At 44.4% G+C, this 17,651-nt stretch overlaps 1 protein-coding gene and 1 pseudogene across 1 annotated transcript in view; both read left to right on the top strand.

The window, feature by feature from the left end:
• Positions 1-17,651, top strand: part of astn1 (astrotactin 1) — a 2,710,576-nt gene that overhangs the window by 570,540 nt on the left and 2,122,385 nt on the right. The gene's annotated exons all lie outside the window — the stretch shown is intronic.
• On the top strand, positions 10,766-14,674 carry LOC144692805 (histone chaperone ASF1 pseudogene; annotated as a pseudogene).

Raw genomic sequence — 17,651 nt, 5'->3', positions numbered from 1 at the left:
CGTATTACGTTTAGGTTATGTGCCTGCCATAGCTGAATACGTGGAGGTACATGGAGGCATTAAGAGGTGGGTGTACGGCTGGCAACATTGATAAGTGCACGAGGGAGAGGTAGAGTAGGCTTGAGTTCTGAGTGCCGGGAGATGCTGCTGGGCATGTGATGGACGTGTAGTGCATTGAGTAGCATGAGGGGCTGGTTTGTCATGTCAAGAACACCTGCATCTATTGAGCCCAAAGAAGGATATAGTCTTCCTTATCATTGGGCCGACTGCGATGGCATCCAATGTCACTAAGAACAATGAAGATGACAGCATTTTCATGCCTTATGCCTGTTGTAATATAGGTTCACTTGGTGTCTCAATGGTGAGATCTTGAGACTTGTATGTTTAAACATTAAGCATTTATTATTAACCTTTAACTATGTACAGACCCCAGTTAATGTCATGCATGGTGCTGCTGCCATGCAGGAAGACTGCTTCCAGAGTGTTCTCTCGGTCTATTACCATGTGACTCCATACATCATAGCATGGGCTATTCTCCAGTCCCATGGTAACCCTTGCTCTGCTGAGTACCTTCACATTACAATGGCATGCAGGCACACACAACAATGCTTCTTTTCAACTCCCAACATAACCTCACCCTGCAATATGGCATGATGTGAAAACACCAAATGCTATGACCATGGGCCTCTTGCTTTCCCACCCAACATTGTCCCTCACAGCAACCTTCCTATCTGAGTTCCTGCTTTCAGGCACCTCCCCAGTCCTAGAAATGCTAGGAGGAAAGAGCAACAGCACAGCACTGATGAAGAGGCCCTGTCACTTGTTCTGGCACTTACAGCCACCAGCCTAGATACTGGCACTAGACGTACCCTGGAGGCTTGTATAAAGTTGAGATCAGCAGATGGTGACTGGGACACAAGCGTGCTGCAACTGCACCAGGGGTAAAGGATGGTTAATTTTCCAGTTCACCAGAGGGCAGGGTGGCAGAGAAGTACTGCTGCAGAGGACCCAGGAAAGGACTTTGATTGGGCAGTATGCAGCAGAGTGCTGAGTGGGCATGCAGGTCAAGATGCCGGATTGGCTGGCATCCAACTGGCCTCCTGTCATTGTTAAGGAGCAAGGAGGAGTTCAACTCCATGTTGGCAGAGGGCATTGTGAAAACCCTGGGAAATCCTTACATCAGGTTTTCTTTCTAATTATGAAAACTAACTTAAAAGCAATGACTATTGATGTGCATTACTCAATTTTACTGTTATACTGAATCTTAGACTGAAGTATATTTTTTATTTCTGCTTGTAATACGCATGGGTAAAAAATGACTGAGAGGTGACTTGATGGCAGAGTGATTTGGCCTTCCATTGAGCAAATAGTAAAAAAAGATAAACTTAGGTAGAAATTTAGCAGAATGTGCAAGCAGGCAGCATGACAATTAAAAATAAACACCTTAGCAGAATCTCAGAGGCCCAGATGTGGGATGAAATAGCCAAGTACCAAGGCCACAATGTTCTCCTTGCTTCGGTCAAGCTCGTCATTGGAAGGCCGACATGCTGAAAGGCCAAGAGCCGGGAAAACAGATGATGTCAGGAATCATAAGGCACTGACCTGGCTTGGGCAGCCGGATGGATACAGGACATCTTTTGTAATTGGGCCATTCAAATAATAGCGAGGTAATGGTTAGGTTAAACCGGCCTCCGTAGTCTTTGCCCTGTAAAGAAAGAGGAGAAATTGTAGAGTTATTACGTGTCACATTGTCTGACATGGCCAATCCCGGGACACAACCAGGGAATAGTTATATGGAGATTGTGCTTCTACCTAGGGAGGAATGGTAACGCTGTTGCACTTTGATACTGCTGTTCAGACATTAGCGTATGTCAATTCTTACTTATCTCGAATAAACTATAACCACTATGACCAATAAAGGTTATGGCTTCAAATAATTTCAGAAATTGAGAGTGAAGGGGTTAAAGGGTTCATTGACTCTGTTATCCCAATTCCAAGAGCAAGCATTAGCTTGCCCTCTCAGCTGCCTCTACTCCATCTCCCTGTTATGCTGTAGACCCAGAGGCACTGCCACTGCTGCCCTCCTACCTGCTGCAGCATATGAGATTACCCAGAACAAAAACAGAATTACCTGGAAAAACTCAGCAGGTCTGGCAGCATCGGCGGAGAAGAAATCAGTTAACGTTTCGAGCCTTCATGGCCCTTCGGCAGAACTGAAGCATAGTTAGAAGAAGGGAGAAATATAAATTGGTTTAAGGTGGGGGGGGGCGGGGGGGGGGGGGGGGGTTGGTGGGGGGAGAGAGAGACATTGAGGGTGTGGTGATTGTAGAGATGAGCAGATAATCAAAAGATGTCACAGACAAAAGGGTCAAAGAGGTGTTTTGTCTGAGAAAAGTGCTAATTAAGAATGGAGGACAGGATATTCAAAGTACAGCTCTAGTGGGGGTGGGGTGGAAAGGCTAACAAGGTTTTAGTTTTAGATTTAAAAATAATGGAAATAGGTGGGGAAAGAAGAATCTATATAAATTATTGAAAAAAAAGCGGAGGTGGGGTGGGGGTGGGGGGGAAGAAACGGGGTGAGGATGGGGGGAGGGGGAGTTTAAGATCTAAAGTTGTTGAATTCAATATTCAGCCCGGAAGGCTGTAAAGTGCCTAGTCGGAAGATGAGGTGCTGTTCCTCCAGTTTGCGTTGGGCTTCACTGGAACAATGCAGCAAGCCAAGGACAGACATGTGGGCAAGAGAACAGGGTGGAGTGTTAAAATGGCAAGCGACAGGGAGGTTTGGGTCTTTCTTGCGGACAGACCGCAGGTGTTCCGCAAAACGGTCGCCCAGTTTGCGTTTGGTCTCTCCAATGTAGAGGAGACCGCATTGGGAGCAACGAATGCAGTAGACTAAGTTAGGGGAAATGCAAGTGAAATGCTGCTTCACTTGGAAGGAGTGTTTGGGCCCTTGGACGGTGAGGAGAGAGGAAGTGAAGGGGCAGGTGTTGCATCTTCTGCGTGGGCATGGGGAGGTGCCATAAGTGGGGGTTGAGGAGTAGGGGGTGATGGAGGAGTGGACCAGGGTGTCCCGGAGGGAACGATCCCTACGGAATGCCGTCAGGGGGGGTGAAGGGAAGATGTGTTTGGTGGTGGCATCATGCTGGAGTTGGCGGAAATGGCGGAGGATGATCCTTTGAATGCGGAGGCTGGTGGGGTGATAAGTGAGGACAAGGGGGACCCTATCATGTTTCTGGGAAGGAGGAGAAGGCATGAGGGAGGATGCGCGGGATATGGGCCGGACACGGTTGAGGGCCCTGTCAACGACCGTGGATGGAAAACTTCGGTTAAGGAAGAAGGAGGACATGTCAGAGGAGCTGTTTTTGAAGGTAGCGTCATCAGAACAGATGCGACGGAGGCGAAGGAACTGAGAGAATGGGATGGAGTCTTTACAAGAAGCGGGGTGTGAGGAGCTGTAGTCGAGGTAGCTGTGGGAGTCGGTAGGCTTGTAATGGATATTGGTGGACAGTCTGTCATCAGAAATTGAGACAGAGAGGTCAAGGAAGGGAAGAGAAGTGTCAGAGATGGACCATGTGAAGATGATGGAGGGGTGGAGATTGGAAGCAAAATTAATAAATTTTTCCAGGTCCCGACGAGAGCATGAAGCAGCACCGAAGTAATCATCGATGTACCGGAGAAAGAGTTGTGGGAGGGGGCCGGAGTAGGACTGGAACAAGGAATGTTCCACATACCCCATAAAGAGACAGGCATAGCTGGGGCCCATGCGGGTACCCATAGCCACACCTTTTATTTGGAGGAAGTGAGAGGAGTTAAAGGAGAAATTGTTCAGTGTGAGAACAAGTTCAGCCAGACGGAGGAGAGTAGTGGTGGATGGGGATTGTTGGGGCCTCTGTTCAAGGAAGAAGCTAAGGGCCCTCAGACCATCCTGGTGGGGGATGGAGGTGTAGAGGGATTGGACATCCATGGTGAAGAGGAAGTGGTTGGGGCCAGGGAACTGGAAATTGTTGATGTGACGTAAGGTGTCAGAGGAATCATGGATGTAGGTGGGAAGGGACTGGACAAGGGGAGAGAGAAGGGAGTCAAGATAACGAGAAATGAGTTCCGTGGGGCAGGAACAGGCTGCCACGATCGGTCTGCCAGGACAGTTCTGTTTGTGGATTTTGGGTAGGAGGTAGAAGCGGGCCGTCCGAGGTTCCTTCTTCCTTGTTCCAGTCCTACTCCGGCCCCCTCCCACAACTCTTTCTCCGGTACATCGATGATTACTTCGGTGCTGCTTCATGCTCTCGTCGGGACCTGGAAAAATTTATTAATTTTGCTTCCAATCTCCACCCCTCCATCATCTTCACATGGTCCATCTCTGACACTTCTCTTCCCTTCCTTGACCTCTCTGTCTCAATTTCTGATGATAGACCGTCCACCAATATCCATTACAAGCCTACCGACTCCCACAGCTACCTCGACTACAGCTCCTCACACCCCGCTTCTTGTAAAGACTCTATCCCATTCTCTCAGTTCCTTCGCCTCCGTCGCATCTGTTCTGATGACGCTACCTTCAAAAACAGCTCCTCTGACATGTCCTCCTTCTTCCTTAACCGAGGTTTTCCATCCACGGTCGTTGACAGGGCCCTCAACCGTGTCCGGCCCATATCCCGCGCATCCTCCCTCACACCTTCTCCTCCTTCCCAGAAACATGATAGGGTCCCCCTTGTCCTCACTTATCACCCCACCAGCCTCCGCATTCAAAGGATCATCCTCCGCCATTTCCGCCAACTCCAGCATGATGCCACCACCAAACACATCTTCCCTTCACCCCCCCTGACGGCATTCTGTAGGGATCGTTCCCTCCGGGACACCCTGGTCCCACTCCTCCATCACCCCCTACTCCTCAACCTCCACTTATGGCACCTCCCCATGCCCACACAGAAGATGCAACACCTGCCCCTTCACTTCCTCTCTCCTCACCGTCCAAGGGCCCAAACACTCCTTCCAAGTGAAGCAGCATTTCTCTTGCATTTCCCCTAACTTAGTCTACTTCATTCGTTGCTCCCAATGCGGTCTCCTCTACATTGGAGAGACCAAACGCAAACTGGGCGACCGTTTTGCGGAACACCTGCGGTCTGTCCGCAAGAAAGACCCAAACCTCCCTGTCGCTTGCCATTTTAACACTCCACCCTGTTCTCTTGCCCACATGTCTGTCCTTGGCTTGCTGCATTGTTCCAGTGAAGCCCAACGCAAACTGGAGGAACAGCACCTCATCTTCCGACTAGGCACTTTACAGCCTTCCGGGCTGAATATTGAATTCAACAACTTTAGATCTTAAACTCCCCCTCCCCCCATCCCCACCCCGTTTCTTCCCCCGCCCCCCCCACCCCGCTTTTTTTTTCAATAATTTACATAGATTCTTCTTTCCCCACCTATTTCCATTATTTTTAAATCTAAAACTAAAACCTTGTTAGCCTTTCCACCCCACCCCCACTAGAGCTGTACTTTGAATATCCTGTCCTCCATTCTTAATTAGCACTTTTCTCAGACAAAACACCTCTTTGACCCTTTTGTCTGTGACATCTTTTGATTATCTGCTCATCTCCACAATCACCACACCCTCAATGTCTCTCTCTCCCCCCACCACCCCCCCCTCCCCCCCCCCAACCTTAAACCAATTTATATTTCTCCCTTCTTCTAACTATGCTTCAGTTCTGCCGAAGGGCCATGAAGGCTCGAAACGTTAATTGATTTCTTCTCCGCCGATGCTGCCAGACCTGCTGAGTTTTTCCAGGTAATTCTGTTTTTGTTTTGGATTTCCAGCATCCGCAGTAGCTTTTAGCTTTTTGTTTTTATCTTTATGAGATTACTCACTCCGCAGGGCCCCCGTGAAGATGCGGCAACAATCTCAGTCAAATCCAGGAATTCACCAAAACACCTCCATACAAACACTCCAGAGTGCAATGAAAAAGTTCCCAAAGAAATCACCTTACCTGAAAGACGGGTGCCTATCCCTTTAAATTACACTTGTGCTGGTCCCTTCTTGCAGCTTCACACGTGTTGTTTGCAGAGTGAACAACGAAGATGCTGCTAGCGCATTTGTTCTTCAAATTAGAAATGCTGGTGTCACATCGTCTGGTTGAGTTGTGTCACCAGGAAAGGAAAAACCAGCAAAACTTGGGAATGAAGGAGGGTACAGGGAAAACTTGTTTGAACTGGTCTTGTCCTGGACCTTAAAATGGAATTCCAGTATTACTGGTGACAATATTACTGATTTTTACTGAGATTTGAACACTTTGAGCTGATTTTCCCTCCTGTCCAGCACACACAGGGCTGCCCTGCAAGCACTCCCCTACTAACAGAACACTACGCGGGGGCACAGAGAAATTGGCACAAGGCTTCCCTGGAGCCGCTTACTCCTACATGAGGCAACTTCTTGCTCAATAAATTTGAAAACCCTTTAGGGACAATTCACTAGCTGCTGAAGTGACAGCCAACACTGGTCCCTGGTCCCTTGATGGCCCTCAAGGATGAGTGTCATGTCAGGGCCACAGATCATGGCTTTTGCAAGGCTAATGGAGTGCTGTACAAGTTGCCCAGTAATTTGTGGGGCATCAGAACTCACAGTGTATCTCTCTTAAGCAAAGCATTGCTGGATTTTTAACTAATGAATAATGTTAAATGCCATTAATGTGTCATTTTTCTAGGAATCTTTACCCAATTTCTCCAATTAAACATTAAATTAAATACCATGCTTGCATTGTGCGTGTAGGGTGGAACTCTAGGGTGTTGGTTTTGCGGTTGTATGTGGAAATCACCTGATATTGTAGGAAAGAAACCAATATCTTTTGAGCCATGGCATACTGGTACATGGTACTGACATAATATTCGTGTGGAACACATTTGGTATCGGGAGCCATGCTCAAAGGGTGCATGGTGTGCAGGAAATTCACATGTCTGGAGATCAACAATATATGCATGCATGTATCACTTGGTGTGACAGGAAACTTTCTATGGTTTTAAATACGTGATCTTAGATAACCCCATTTCCCACTCTGAAAATAATAGCAGTATCTTTGTGTTCCCCAATCATTTTAAACTGCATTAAAAATTGTTTGTGTGGAATACCTGGATTTATTGTACGGGAAGGTTGATGCAACTCAAAATAGACTCCGTTAACTTTTAGAGACCTTCCTTTCTAAACCACTCACAACTGTAGCGCCAATAAATCCATGACTTTCCCCCACGAAATAACAACAGAATTGAGCTAACACTGTTGATCTGTCAAATGGCTTTTATTCCAATGGCAGCAGCTAGCTTAGGAAAACAACACACTACTTCAGAAAAGGAGTTCTGAAGAAGAGATATATTCAACTCGAAACATTAACCCTGTTTCTCTCTCCACTAATGCTGACGTCCTGCTGAGTATATCGAGTGCTTTGTTTTTTTTTTAATTTCAGATTTCTAGCATTCAGTATTTAGCTTTTAAGATATCACACTGCTTTGGGTGGAAAGCCTCTGTGACAAAAATCACACCCTTGAAAGCACTTGCATATGACATGCATCTGTTAAGATAAAAAAAAAATTGCAAATGGGGAGTATTTTAAATGCATAGAATATTTTTAGCTGCAAGAATGGCTGTGCTCAATAAAGGAACAGCAGTAAAGCACACTTCAGCTATGAGTTTAATTAGTACAGTTAAAACACTATCATTACCAAAAATTTATGATTTACATTGCTGACTATGAATTCACATCTGTGAGCATTAAGTAAACTCAGCAAGTTGTCCTCAAGGCTGATGCAGTCAGAAGATTCCAGATTTGCAGTTTTAATATGTATTGCATATGGGAGCGAACACCAAGTGTTCAGTTATGGTTAATGAATATGTATTACAGAGCGATTCTTTTCTTGTGATACTAAGCACGATGAAGTATGACGTGACTGCAAATGGTGCAAAATTCTTTGTCTGACTCAAAGCAGATGCCGACTTAGATGGGCCTGCACAATTTATTGGATTTTTAAAAATATATCTTTGTACGGTTGGTTGCTTATATATTAGGCAGCAACTGCAACCTGGTAACTTTAATTGAAGTGTTGTGCCATCCTGAACTATGATAGGGAGCCAACAGGGTTCAATGCACTTAGAACTGACCATCCAGAATCCCAATTGTTATGTTCCTTCTGTCGGGTCGTGTTGCTCAGCGAACACGGTCGCACGCCTATCTACTGGTGAGTGGGTTGGTAAAAAATATACTGCAGATGCAGAGACCAATCAATGTAAGATGAAGCACATGCTGTTTATTAACACAAATAACAGAGACACTAACACAATGTGTGCTTCTCCAACCAGGCCCTATTCTAAACTACTGATTAACATTGTTGCTCACGCTACACAGCAATTGGGTAATGCAATCACGTGGTCAATCTGCTCATATTCTCTTAAAGGTGTACTGCACCTCAGATTACCACACCCCTCCCCCTTTACTCAAAAGTAAAATTTACAATCTTTACAATGTATCAACCATTTACATAAATAAACTCTTCACAAATTCAATCTCTCTGGAGGCTTCTTCAAACGTGTCGAACATCGTAGTTTTACGACTTTGGATGGTTTACCTGAGGCCTTCCTCTCAGGAGTCATCTGTCCACTAGGCTCTGCAGTAGGAACCTGTAAGTTTGTTGCTTTGACTCTCTCAGGCTCAACAGACCTTATAGGTAGACTCCAATGGGAATGCTTGGTGCATCCTTTCTTGTAGACCTGTTTCCTTTTTCCTGAGGTGATCTACGTGTCTCATAATTATCCGACCGTCAACCAATATGTGATAGGAAAGGGGTCCTGTTACAGCACTAACTTCACCTGACAGCCATTTGGGCCCATCTTCAAAGTTCTTTGCAGAAACTGTGTCTCCAACAGTGAAGTTTCTTTCACGACTGTGGTGGTCGTGTTCATTTTTCTGGGCCTCCTGACTTCTCTCTACCCTCTCCACTAAACTCGGCCTGATGAGACTCAAATGTGTCCTGAGATGTCTCTTCATCAATAACTCTGTGGGGGCAATACCAGTGGTCGGGTGTGGTTTAGTCCTACAGCTGAGCAGGAAATGTGATAATCTAGCTGCAATAGGGCCTCCACCCAGTTTTTTCATTCTGAACTTGAAGGCCTGAACTGCCCTCTCGGCCAAACCATCGGATGCAGTGTGGTATGGCGAGGCCTCAATATGTGTTATGCCATTGAGACTGATAAATCTTTGAAATTCCCCAATACTGAATGCCGCTCCATTATCCGACACTATTATGTCTGGTAACCCGTGTATCACAAAACCCTGATGCAATCTGTTTATGCTGGCAGCAGATGTGTATGATCTCACCTTGTATACATTCATCCACGTTAAGTGAGCATCTATAATCAAGAGGAACATTGTGTCCAAAAAAGGCCCCACGTAGACAACGTGGAGGCGGACTCATGGCCTTCCTGGCCATTCCTAGGGATGCAATGGAGCAGAAGGAGGCAACTTCTGTACCTGTTGGCACTGTATGCAGCTCTTGACTAAGTTTTTGATTTCTGTATCTATCCCTTGCCACCATAAGTAGCTGCGCGCCAAAACTCTCATTCTAGAGATGCCGGGGTGAGCACAATGCAATTTGGTCAATGATGGCTTTTTTCCTGTCGGAGGCACAATGACTCTTGCTCCCCACGGCAAGGTGGCATCCTGGTAGGTGAGCTTGCATCTCCTATTAAAATAGGGCTTCATTTCATCAGACTTTGGCTCGTTAGACCATCCCTGTAAGACTTGTTCCCTTACGTGAGACAAAACTGGATCGCAGTCTGGCCACTCTCTTCTTTGTTTGGCATGTACTGGTGATGAATCCAGAAAGTTTAATAACAAGACAAGTTCTTGAGGAATTGGGACGTTCACATTGCTGTCTTTTAGAGGTAATTGGCTCAGTGCATCAACATTTGCAATTGGGTTCCTGGCTGGTGGCTAAAAGTATATTCGTAAGCAGCTAGAATCAGTGCCCACCTTTGGATGTGTGTGGAGGCAATTGGGGGTATTGCCTTATCTTCCCCGAACAAGATTAGTAGTGGCTTGTGGTCGGATACAATGGTAAAGTGGCGACCATGGATGTACTGGTGGAACGTTTTAGTGCCAAATACGACGGATAAGCCTTCTTTCTCTATTTAAGTATCATCGTTCTGCAACACAGTGTTCTTGAGACGTAACCAATGGGCCATTCAGAGCCATCCACCATCCGATGGGAGAGTACTGCCCCAACTCTGTAAGGGGATGCATCGCAGGTCAAAATTAATTCTTTTTTGGGTCGAAATGTACCAACAGGGCCGATGAAAGTAGCAACTACTTTACTGTCGTAAAAGCCTATTGTTGTGGAGCTTGCCAAGTCCACATGTTATTTTTCTTGTTTTTCTCCATATAATGGAGTCAGTACTGTTGACAAATTTAGGAGAAAATGGCCATAGTTGTTAACCATTCCTAAGAAGGACTTGAGTTCTGTGTTGCTTTTCAGTGCTGGCGCCTCACGAATAGCTCTCACCTTGTATTCTACCGGGTGAAGGCCCTGCAAGTTGACCATATGGCCCAGGTAAACCACTTCTTTTGTTTGGAAGATACATTTTTCTCTTTTCAAATGTACTCGTGAGAAATGCTTCAATACCTCTTCCAGGTTAGCCAGGTGTTTTTCATCAGTTAGTCCTGTTACTAGGAAATCATCGAGATAAACCACAACATGGGGTAGAACTTGAAGTAAATTCTTCATTGTCCGTTGGAAAATGGCGCAAGCTGATGAGACTCCGAAGGGTAACCTGGTATATTGGTATAACCCCCGATGTGTGTTGATAGTCACAAAATCCCGAGAGGCCTTTTCTAGCTCGACTTGCTGGTAAGTGTAGCTCATGTCAAGTTTCGTATATACGGTTCCCCCTACAAGCTTGGAGTACAATTCATCAATTTTCAGTATAGGATGCCTGTCAAGTCTGGCTGCTTTGTTAATGGTCAACTTGTAGTCCCCGCATATTCGCACACTCTGGTCAGGCTTTAGTACTGGAACTATGGGCGTTGCCCATTCGGAAAATTATACAGGTTGTGAGACTCCCAACCTTTCCAGCCTGTCCAATTCAATATCTGCTTTTTCTCGTAATGCATAGGGGACTGACTCTGCCTTCAAATATCTGGGGGCTGCTCCGGGATCCACATGGATTTTAGCTTGCAGCCCCTGAACCTTCCCAAGCTCCTCCCTGGACACAGAGGCATATTTCTGTAATAATTCTTGCAGGTCTTTCATTCTGAATTGAAAAGTCTGAGTCCACTCAAACTTTATTTCCTTAAGCTAGTTCAGACAAGTAGACTGATTTCCATACTGTGTTGGAACCTTCCATATACCTCTTACTTGTATGTCTTCCCCAGTATAAGTCTTTAATTTAGCATCTGAATTTTCCAGATTTAATGAGTGGTCTCCTCCATTCAGATATTTGAATGTATGTTCCCCTATAACTGTCGTGGATGCCCCTGTATCCACCTCCATTCAGGTGGGTTTTCCATTGACTTCCACTATCACGTAGTTTGGCTCAGTTTTACCCATTTTTAAGTTGTGTAAGCGAGTAAATATCTGACTCTGTTTCTTCTGGTTCCTCTATTATGTGGATCGCACGATTTCTACCTTCCTGCTTAAAGTTTTGTCTTAATCTGTCTTTATAATATCGCTTAATGTGCCCATTACGGTGGCAGTAAAAACCCTCAATTCTTTTAAATTGTCGTTCGCTTGCAGGCTGTCTGGTTCCATTTCTACCGTTATTATTATAGGTTTTCTCTGCTAAACCACTGCTTTTTGCCGATATGTTAATGGTGGCTGATTCCTGCCTTTCCGTGGCGCCCGGCGCTTCCGCGCCATTTCTAACCGATGCTTCCCTCCTGCCACGAAGGACGGAGCCATTTTGTGCTCCCTTGATTGCTTCCAAATCCCTGACTGTGCTTTCCCATTGCGAGCTCCAAATCAGTGCCTTGCTGAAGTCTAAATTTGTTTCTGACAACAACCTTTGTTGAATGACGTCTTCATTAACCCCACGTACTAATCGGTCTCTTAACATGTTGTTAATCGATGTCCCAAACTCACACTGCTCTGTCAGTTATTTTAAGGCTGTTATATAACAAGCGACTGTCTTTCCAGGGGCACGACACCTTAAATTAAATTTAAAACGCTGCATTGTTACTGAGGGTTTCAGCTGAAAGTGGCTTTTCACAAGATTTACCAACTCATCAAAGCTCTTGGATCTGGGGCGTTGGGTGCCATTGGACTACGAATTAGGCTGTATGTTTTACTGCCACATGTTGATAAGAGGGCTGCTCACCTTTTCTCCTCCCCTGATATGTCGTTAGCCGAAAAGAAGAATGCAAGGCATTCAATATAACGTGATCAGTTATCGGTGGTCTGATCAAATGGTTTGATACGGCCAAATTGTGGCACACTGGAGGTAGAAAGCTCCAACGACTATGATGAAGGTTGTACTTGCAATCAAGGCGATAGTAAGGTACGGCTGATTTACTTCTGTTGAATGTTCACAGCTTTCTTTGGTGTCATCGACTGGTCATGTTTTGCCTTGTCGCCAGTTGATATGTTCCTTATGTTGGGTTGCTTTGCTCAGTGAACATGGTTGCATGCCTATCTACTGGTGAGTGAGTTGGTAAAAAATATACTGCAGACGCAGAGTCCAATGTAAGATGAAGCACATGCTGTTTATTAACACAAGTAACAGAGCTCTAACGTATGTGTGCTTCTCAAACCTGACCCTATTCTAAACTACTGATTAACAACGTAGCCTGTGACACACAGCAATTGGGTAATGCAATCACATGGTCAATCTGCTCACATTCTGTTAAAGGTGTATTGCACCTCAGATTACCACACCAATCTTTGGCAAAAGTGCTCACTGACTGTGGTCATCCTGAATTCTAATATTAGATTGAAGTGTTTGATGTGTGTTGTTAACCTAAGTCCAAACCTTAGTCTAAACTGTTTGGAAACTGTTATCATTCTCAACTGAAGCCTTCAAATAAGTAGCAAGTATGATCATTCTGACCAGAAATTTTAGTTACAGAACTTGATGAAATACTAAGAAGTCAGTGCAGCTGACTAATTATATAATTAGGATATGTTAAGGCATTTCAATGCATGACCCCCCTCTGATATATTTTTTCTTTACAAAAAAATGTTACAAACTGCAGTACCTTCAATTTTTAATATTCAGCTTGAAATTCAACTCCACTTTATTTTAAGTTCAATGCTGTTGCATATACAGAAATCTGACTATTACAACCCCTGGCAATAATGTATTTTTAACATTGCAAATTTTTGTCTGCAGTCAGTTGGTATGAGATAGGTTCCTGATGAGGACAGGAAAGCATTTAATTTTGAGATGAGTGATATTGTTTCAATGAACACGGGGAATCTTCTTTTTTCCCATCACTTTTACGCTTGACATATTGAACAATGCAATGACCAGATTGAAACAGTGCTTCAATTTCATGCTTGGCTGTGAAATAACCTTGGAAGTTAAGGAAGAGCCACTTGAGGTAAAACCAGACCATCTTTCCACTCTTTTACTCCTCCAGATTCATGCCCTTAACTTTCCTCTTTAAACTGGCAACTCATGCTGGGATTCACTTCCTTTGATGAAAGTAGCCTAAGGCATTATGTCTCAGTGACCATTCTAAGTACCTGGTTAACACATCCCTCTGTAAACTACATTAAAAGACATCTGGTCATTTAGCTCATTGCTATAAGTGGGACATTGCTGTGTGGCAAATTAGCTGTGTGTTTGTTCTATTATAACAGTGATAACAAGTTGAAATAAATACCTTGGACCCCAGAAGAATTAAGTGGGTAAATGACATAGATTGTAAGATTGGCAGGACTATGAGGTGTGCAGACTATACACCTTCCTGTATGTTCAATCGTGAGAGTTTTGTGAGCATACAACATTGGGCAATGCAGATACATCCAAAGTGATGCTTACACCCAACTACCCCATGTAAATGAGGTTCCTTTCAGCTGACCCCCTGAAACTCACAGCTGGAGGACACAATTGGGAATGATCCAGGTTCCTAGGCTGCGGCTGTGTCTAAAGCCATTTCCTTTACTCATCTTTTTTCAGTTTGAGTGCATTGAATATCTGTCCGAGGATTTGGAATGGAAGATCATTTATGTGAGTTCAGTGGAGAGTGAAGAATATGACTATGTCTTGGACTCCGTACTTGAGACTTTTTCTTTCTGGAAGACAAATTTCTTCTCAGGCTAGAGCAGTAAATCCGTCCTTTATCCTAGATGCGAATTCAGTTGGACCAGCTGTTATTTTAATGATGTGCACTCACCAAGGTTAAGAATTTATCAGAGTTGGATATTGTGTGAAAGTAATGAGTACAACAATCTAGAGCTCAGTGAAAATCCTCCTGTGAAAAGAGATTTCTCTAAGCTTCTGTGAAACACTAGCATCAAATCCATGAGTTCGAAGGTTCCATATCAATAGGGATAACAGTAGTGAAAAACAGACGTTTCTGAATGCACAAATCGTAATATGCAATCCATTCTTTCCATAACTATGTTGCCTTCAGCTTCAAAGAGCTTCAAAATAACACCAGGGAACAACAGAAAAAAAGTTAACACTAAAGGCATTATATCTAAATGAGCTAAGCATTCACAGGAAAATAGATGAATTAATAGCACAAATAGAACTTAATGGGCTTGATCTAATCACCATAATGGAGATGTGATTGCAGAATGGTCAAGGTTGAGAACTAAATGTTTCAGGGCACTTCATTCTTAGAAGAGACAGACAAACTGGAAAAGGAAGGGTTTTTGGGTAAATAGTAAAGCATGAGATAAAGGCAACAGAGAGAAAAGCAGGAGAGAGAAAAGACGTTCGCTCAGAAAATCGCAACGTAGAATCAGTTTGGGCAGAGTTAAGAAGCAGAAAGGGGAAAAAAACACGTGGGAGTAATTAATAGGCCCCCTAAAAGTAATTATAGTGTCAAACAAATTATAAGTGAAGAAATTAGAGATGCATGTAACCTGGGTATTCATGGGGGGGCTTAATCTTCAAAGAGTGGGCACACCACATTTGCAATGATAGTGTGGAGAACGTGAACCAAAGCAACTATAAAAGTATGAGTTGACTCAGGCAGGTTGAGAAGCTAGTTTGAAAGATATGACAGTAGATAAAGCAATGACAAATACTTAAAGAATCACTTTATAATTAAAGGAAAAGTTAAAAATTATATTAGATTGAAGGAAGAGGCTGATAATGTTGCCATAAAGAGTAGTAAGCCTGAGGATTGGAAGGATTTTAGAATTCAGCAAAGGAGGGCTAAGGAATTGATAAAAGAGTAGAAAAGACAATAATGTGAGTAAATGAGCAAGAAACATAGGGCAGGATTTTTCATTCGGCGTGTCGGGCCCACCCCCGCACACTGACGCGTAAAATGACGTGCGATGACATCGGGCGTGCGTCCCGACATCATCGCACCGTCTCGTGATGTTTTGTTCAGCGGGCGTGTGCCGGAGTTGGCTGCGCACCCGCCCAAATGTTAACGGCCTATAAAGGCCATTAAGGAAGTGATTAATGTAATTGTTAACGCTGCCCGTCCAACCTTAAGGCAGAGATGGGAGAAATTATAATGGGGAATAAAGAAATGGTGAAGACATTGAAGCAATACTTTGTGCCTGTCTTCACTGTAGGAGATACAAAAACTATTCTGGAAATAGTGGCACAACAAGGATCTAGTGAAAATGAGGGACTTTAGAATGTTATTAGTAAAAAAATAGAACTGGAGATATTAATGGGTCTTAAAGTCGACAAATCTCCTGAAAATGAAGTAACTACACTGGGGCCCAGCTATAACATGGTCTGCTATACCCTGGAACTCGGTTTAACGGAGGTCTGTCTTGGACCCCAAATATTTCATTTAAAATTTTTCTTCCAGAACATATTTTCAGTCTTTTTTGCAATGTGTCAAATATTGTTGAAGTATGTATGCTCCACAATTGACAGACTTCTGTCAGGGGGAGATAATGGTGTATTGGTAATGTCAGTGGACTAGTAATCCAGAGGCCCAGGATAATGCCAATGAGGACATGGATTCCAATCCCACCATGGCAGCTGGTGGAATTTAAATTTATTCAATAAAACTGGAATTGAAAACTAGTGAAATTGAAATGTTGAACATGACAACTATCATCAATTGTCATAAAAAGCCATCTGGTTCACTAATGCAGGTGTCTCTGTAGTCCCAGCTATGCCAAGCAGGAAGCAATGGCCCCTGTTGGAACCACATAGGAGGAACCCGGCTAAGACCACAGTCAGGGTCTTAGTGCAAGGATGAAGGGGGACCAGGTTCAAGAGTCTGAAGGGAGGGTTAAAAAGGGGGACAACCTGGGTGGGGAAGGGTGGTGCCCTCAATGGGCAAAAGAGGGCTCCCACCTAGCCTGACACCAGCCTGCCTAGTTAAAGATGTCAGGTTTCCCGCATGGTGTGGGCCTCCACTGCCACAGGTGAAGTATCAGGGAGGGGAGAATGAAGCACTTATTAGTTCATTTAAGGGTGTCAGTAGGCACCTTCCCCAACACTCCTGTAAAATTTCAAACAGGTTGAGGTGGGCAGGAAGATAGTGAGAAGAATTTACTCGTTCCCCCGACCTTCAAAACTGCCAGTAGGGGAATGTAAAATCCAGCCTGAGGTAATTCTGGAACAACGCATCCAGAACCATTGTGCACTGGGACTCGCCTCCCTCCAAATGAGTCCAGGGCAGGAAGGTTTGTGGTTGGCCTTCCACCCGAAGGCCAATCAGGCCCACAAATGGCCAGTAAAGGGGCTCATCCCACTGCTGCTGGTTGAGTATCAGCACTGGGCAGGGGGCTCTCCAACCAGGAAGGCTGCCTGGCAAACCTGAAGAGGGGTGGACATCGTTCAAAGGCACTCTCTACCCGATTGGGGTACCTGACAATTGGGAGGGGGCTACCTGTGAAGCCACCCCTCCCCCTTGCTGTTGACTGTCCTCCCTCAGCCAGCTGACACTCACCCTCCCTGTGAACCCCATCCTGCCCTGTCTTACTTGTCTCCAGAAGATCTATCGCTGACATCAAGCAGCTAGTCACTGTTCAGGTTGGCGCTTTATAATGATTTCAAGTAATTACGTCTTTTTAAAACTCTTGTAATCACTTTTGAATACTTCTATAAATTTTCAAAAAATGTTATAAACTTTTAAATGCTTCAAAAAACGTCAAAAACCTTTTAAATACTTTAACAAATTTTGAATTGTAAACTTTGCAAATTTGCTATGGAAGCCAATTTACTGGGTGATAACCAAAGCTTAACCAAATATCAAGATTAATATTAGATTATAGTAACCAATATGCAGTCTTGGTTGTTTTTGTGTTTAAGAAGACGGCAGGTTACAAAAAACCTTGATTGAGCCTGGATAAAGATTCAGACTCTTCCAAAGGCTGACACAGGAACAAATCTGATGTCCTGATTAGTTAAATAACTAATAAGTGCTTCATTCCCCCCTCCCTGATACCTGACCTGTGGCAGTGGAGGCCCACACCATGCAGGAAACCTGACAGCTTTAACTAGGCAGGCTGGTGTCAGGCTAGGCGGGAGTTTGAAA

Source organism: Cetorhinus maximus, chromosome 17, assembly GCF_964194155.1.
Source record: "Cetorhinus maximus chromosome 17, sCetMax3.hap1.1, whole genome shotgun sequence".
Taxonomy (NCBI): domain Eukaryota; kingdom Metazoa; phylum Chordata; class Chondrichthyes; order Lamniformes; family Cetorhinidae; genus Cetorhinus; species Cetorhinus maximus.
The sequence above is the reverse complement of the archived record's forward strand: the minus strand, read 5'-3'. Positions and strand labels throughout refer to the sequence as shown.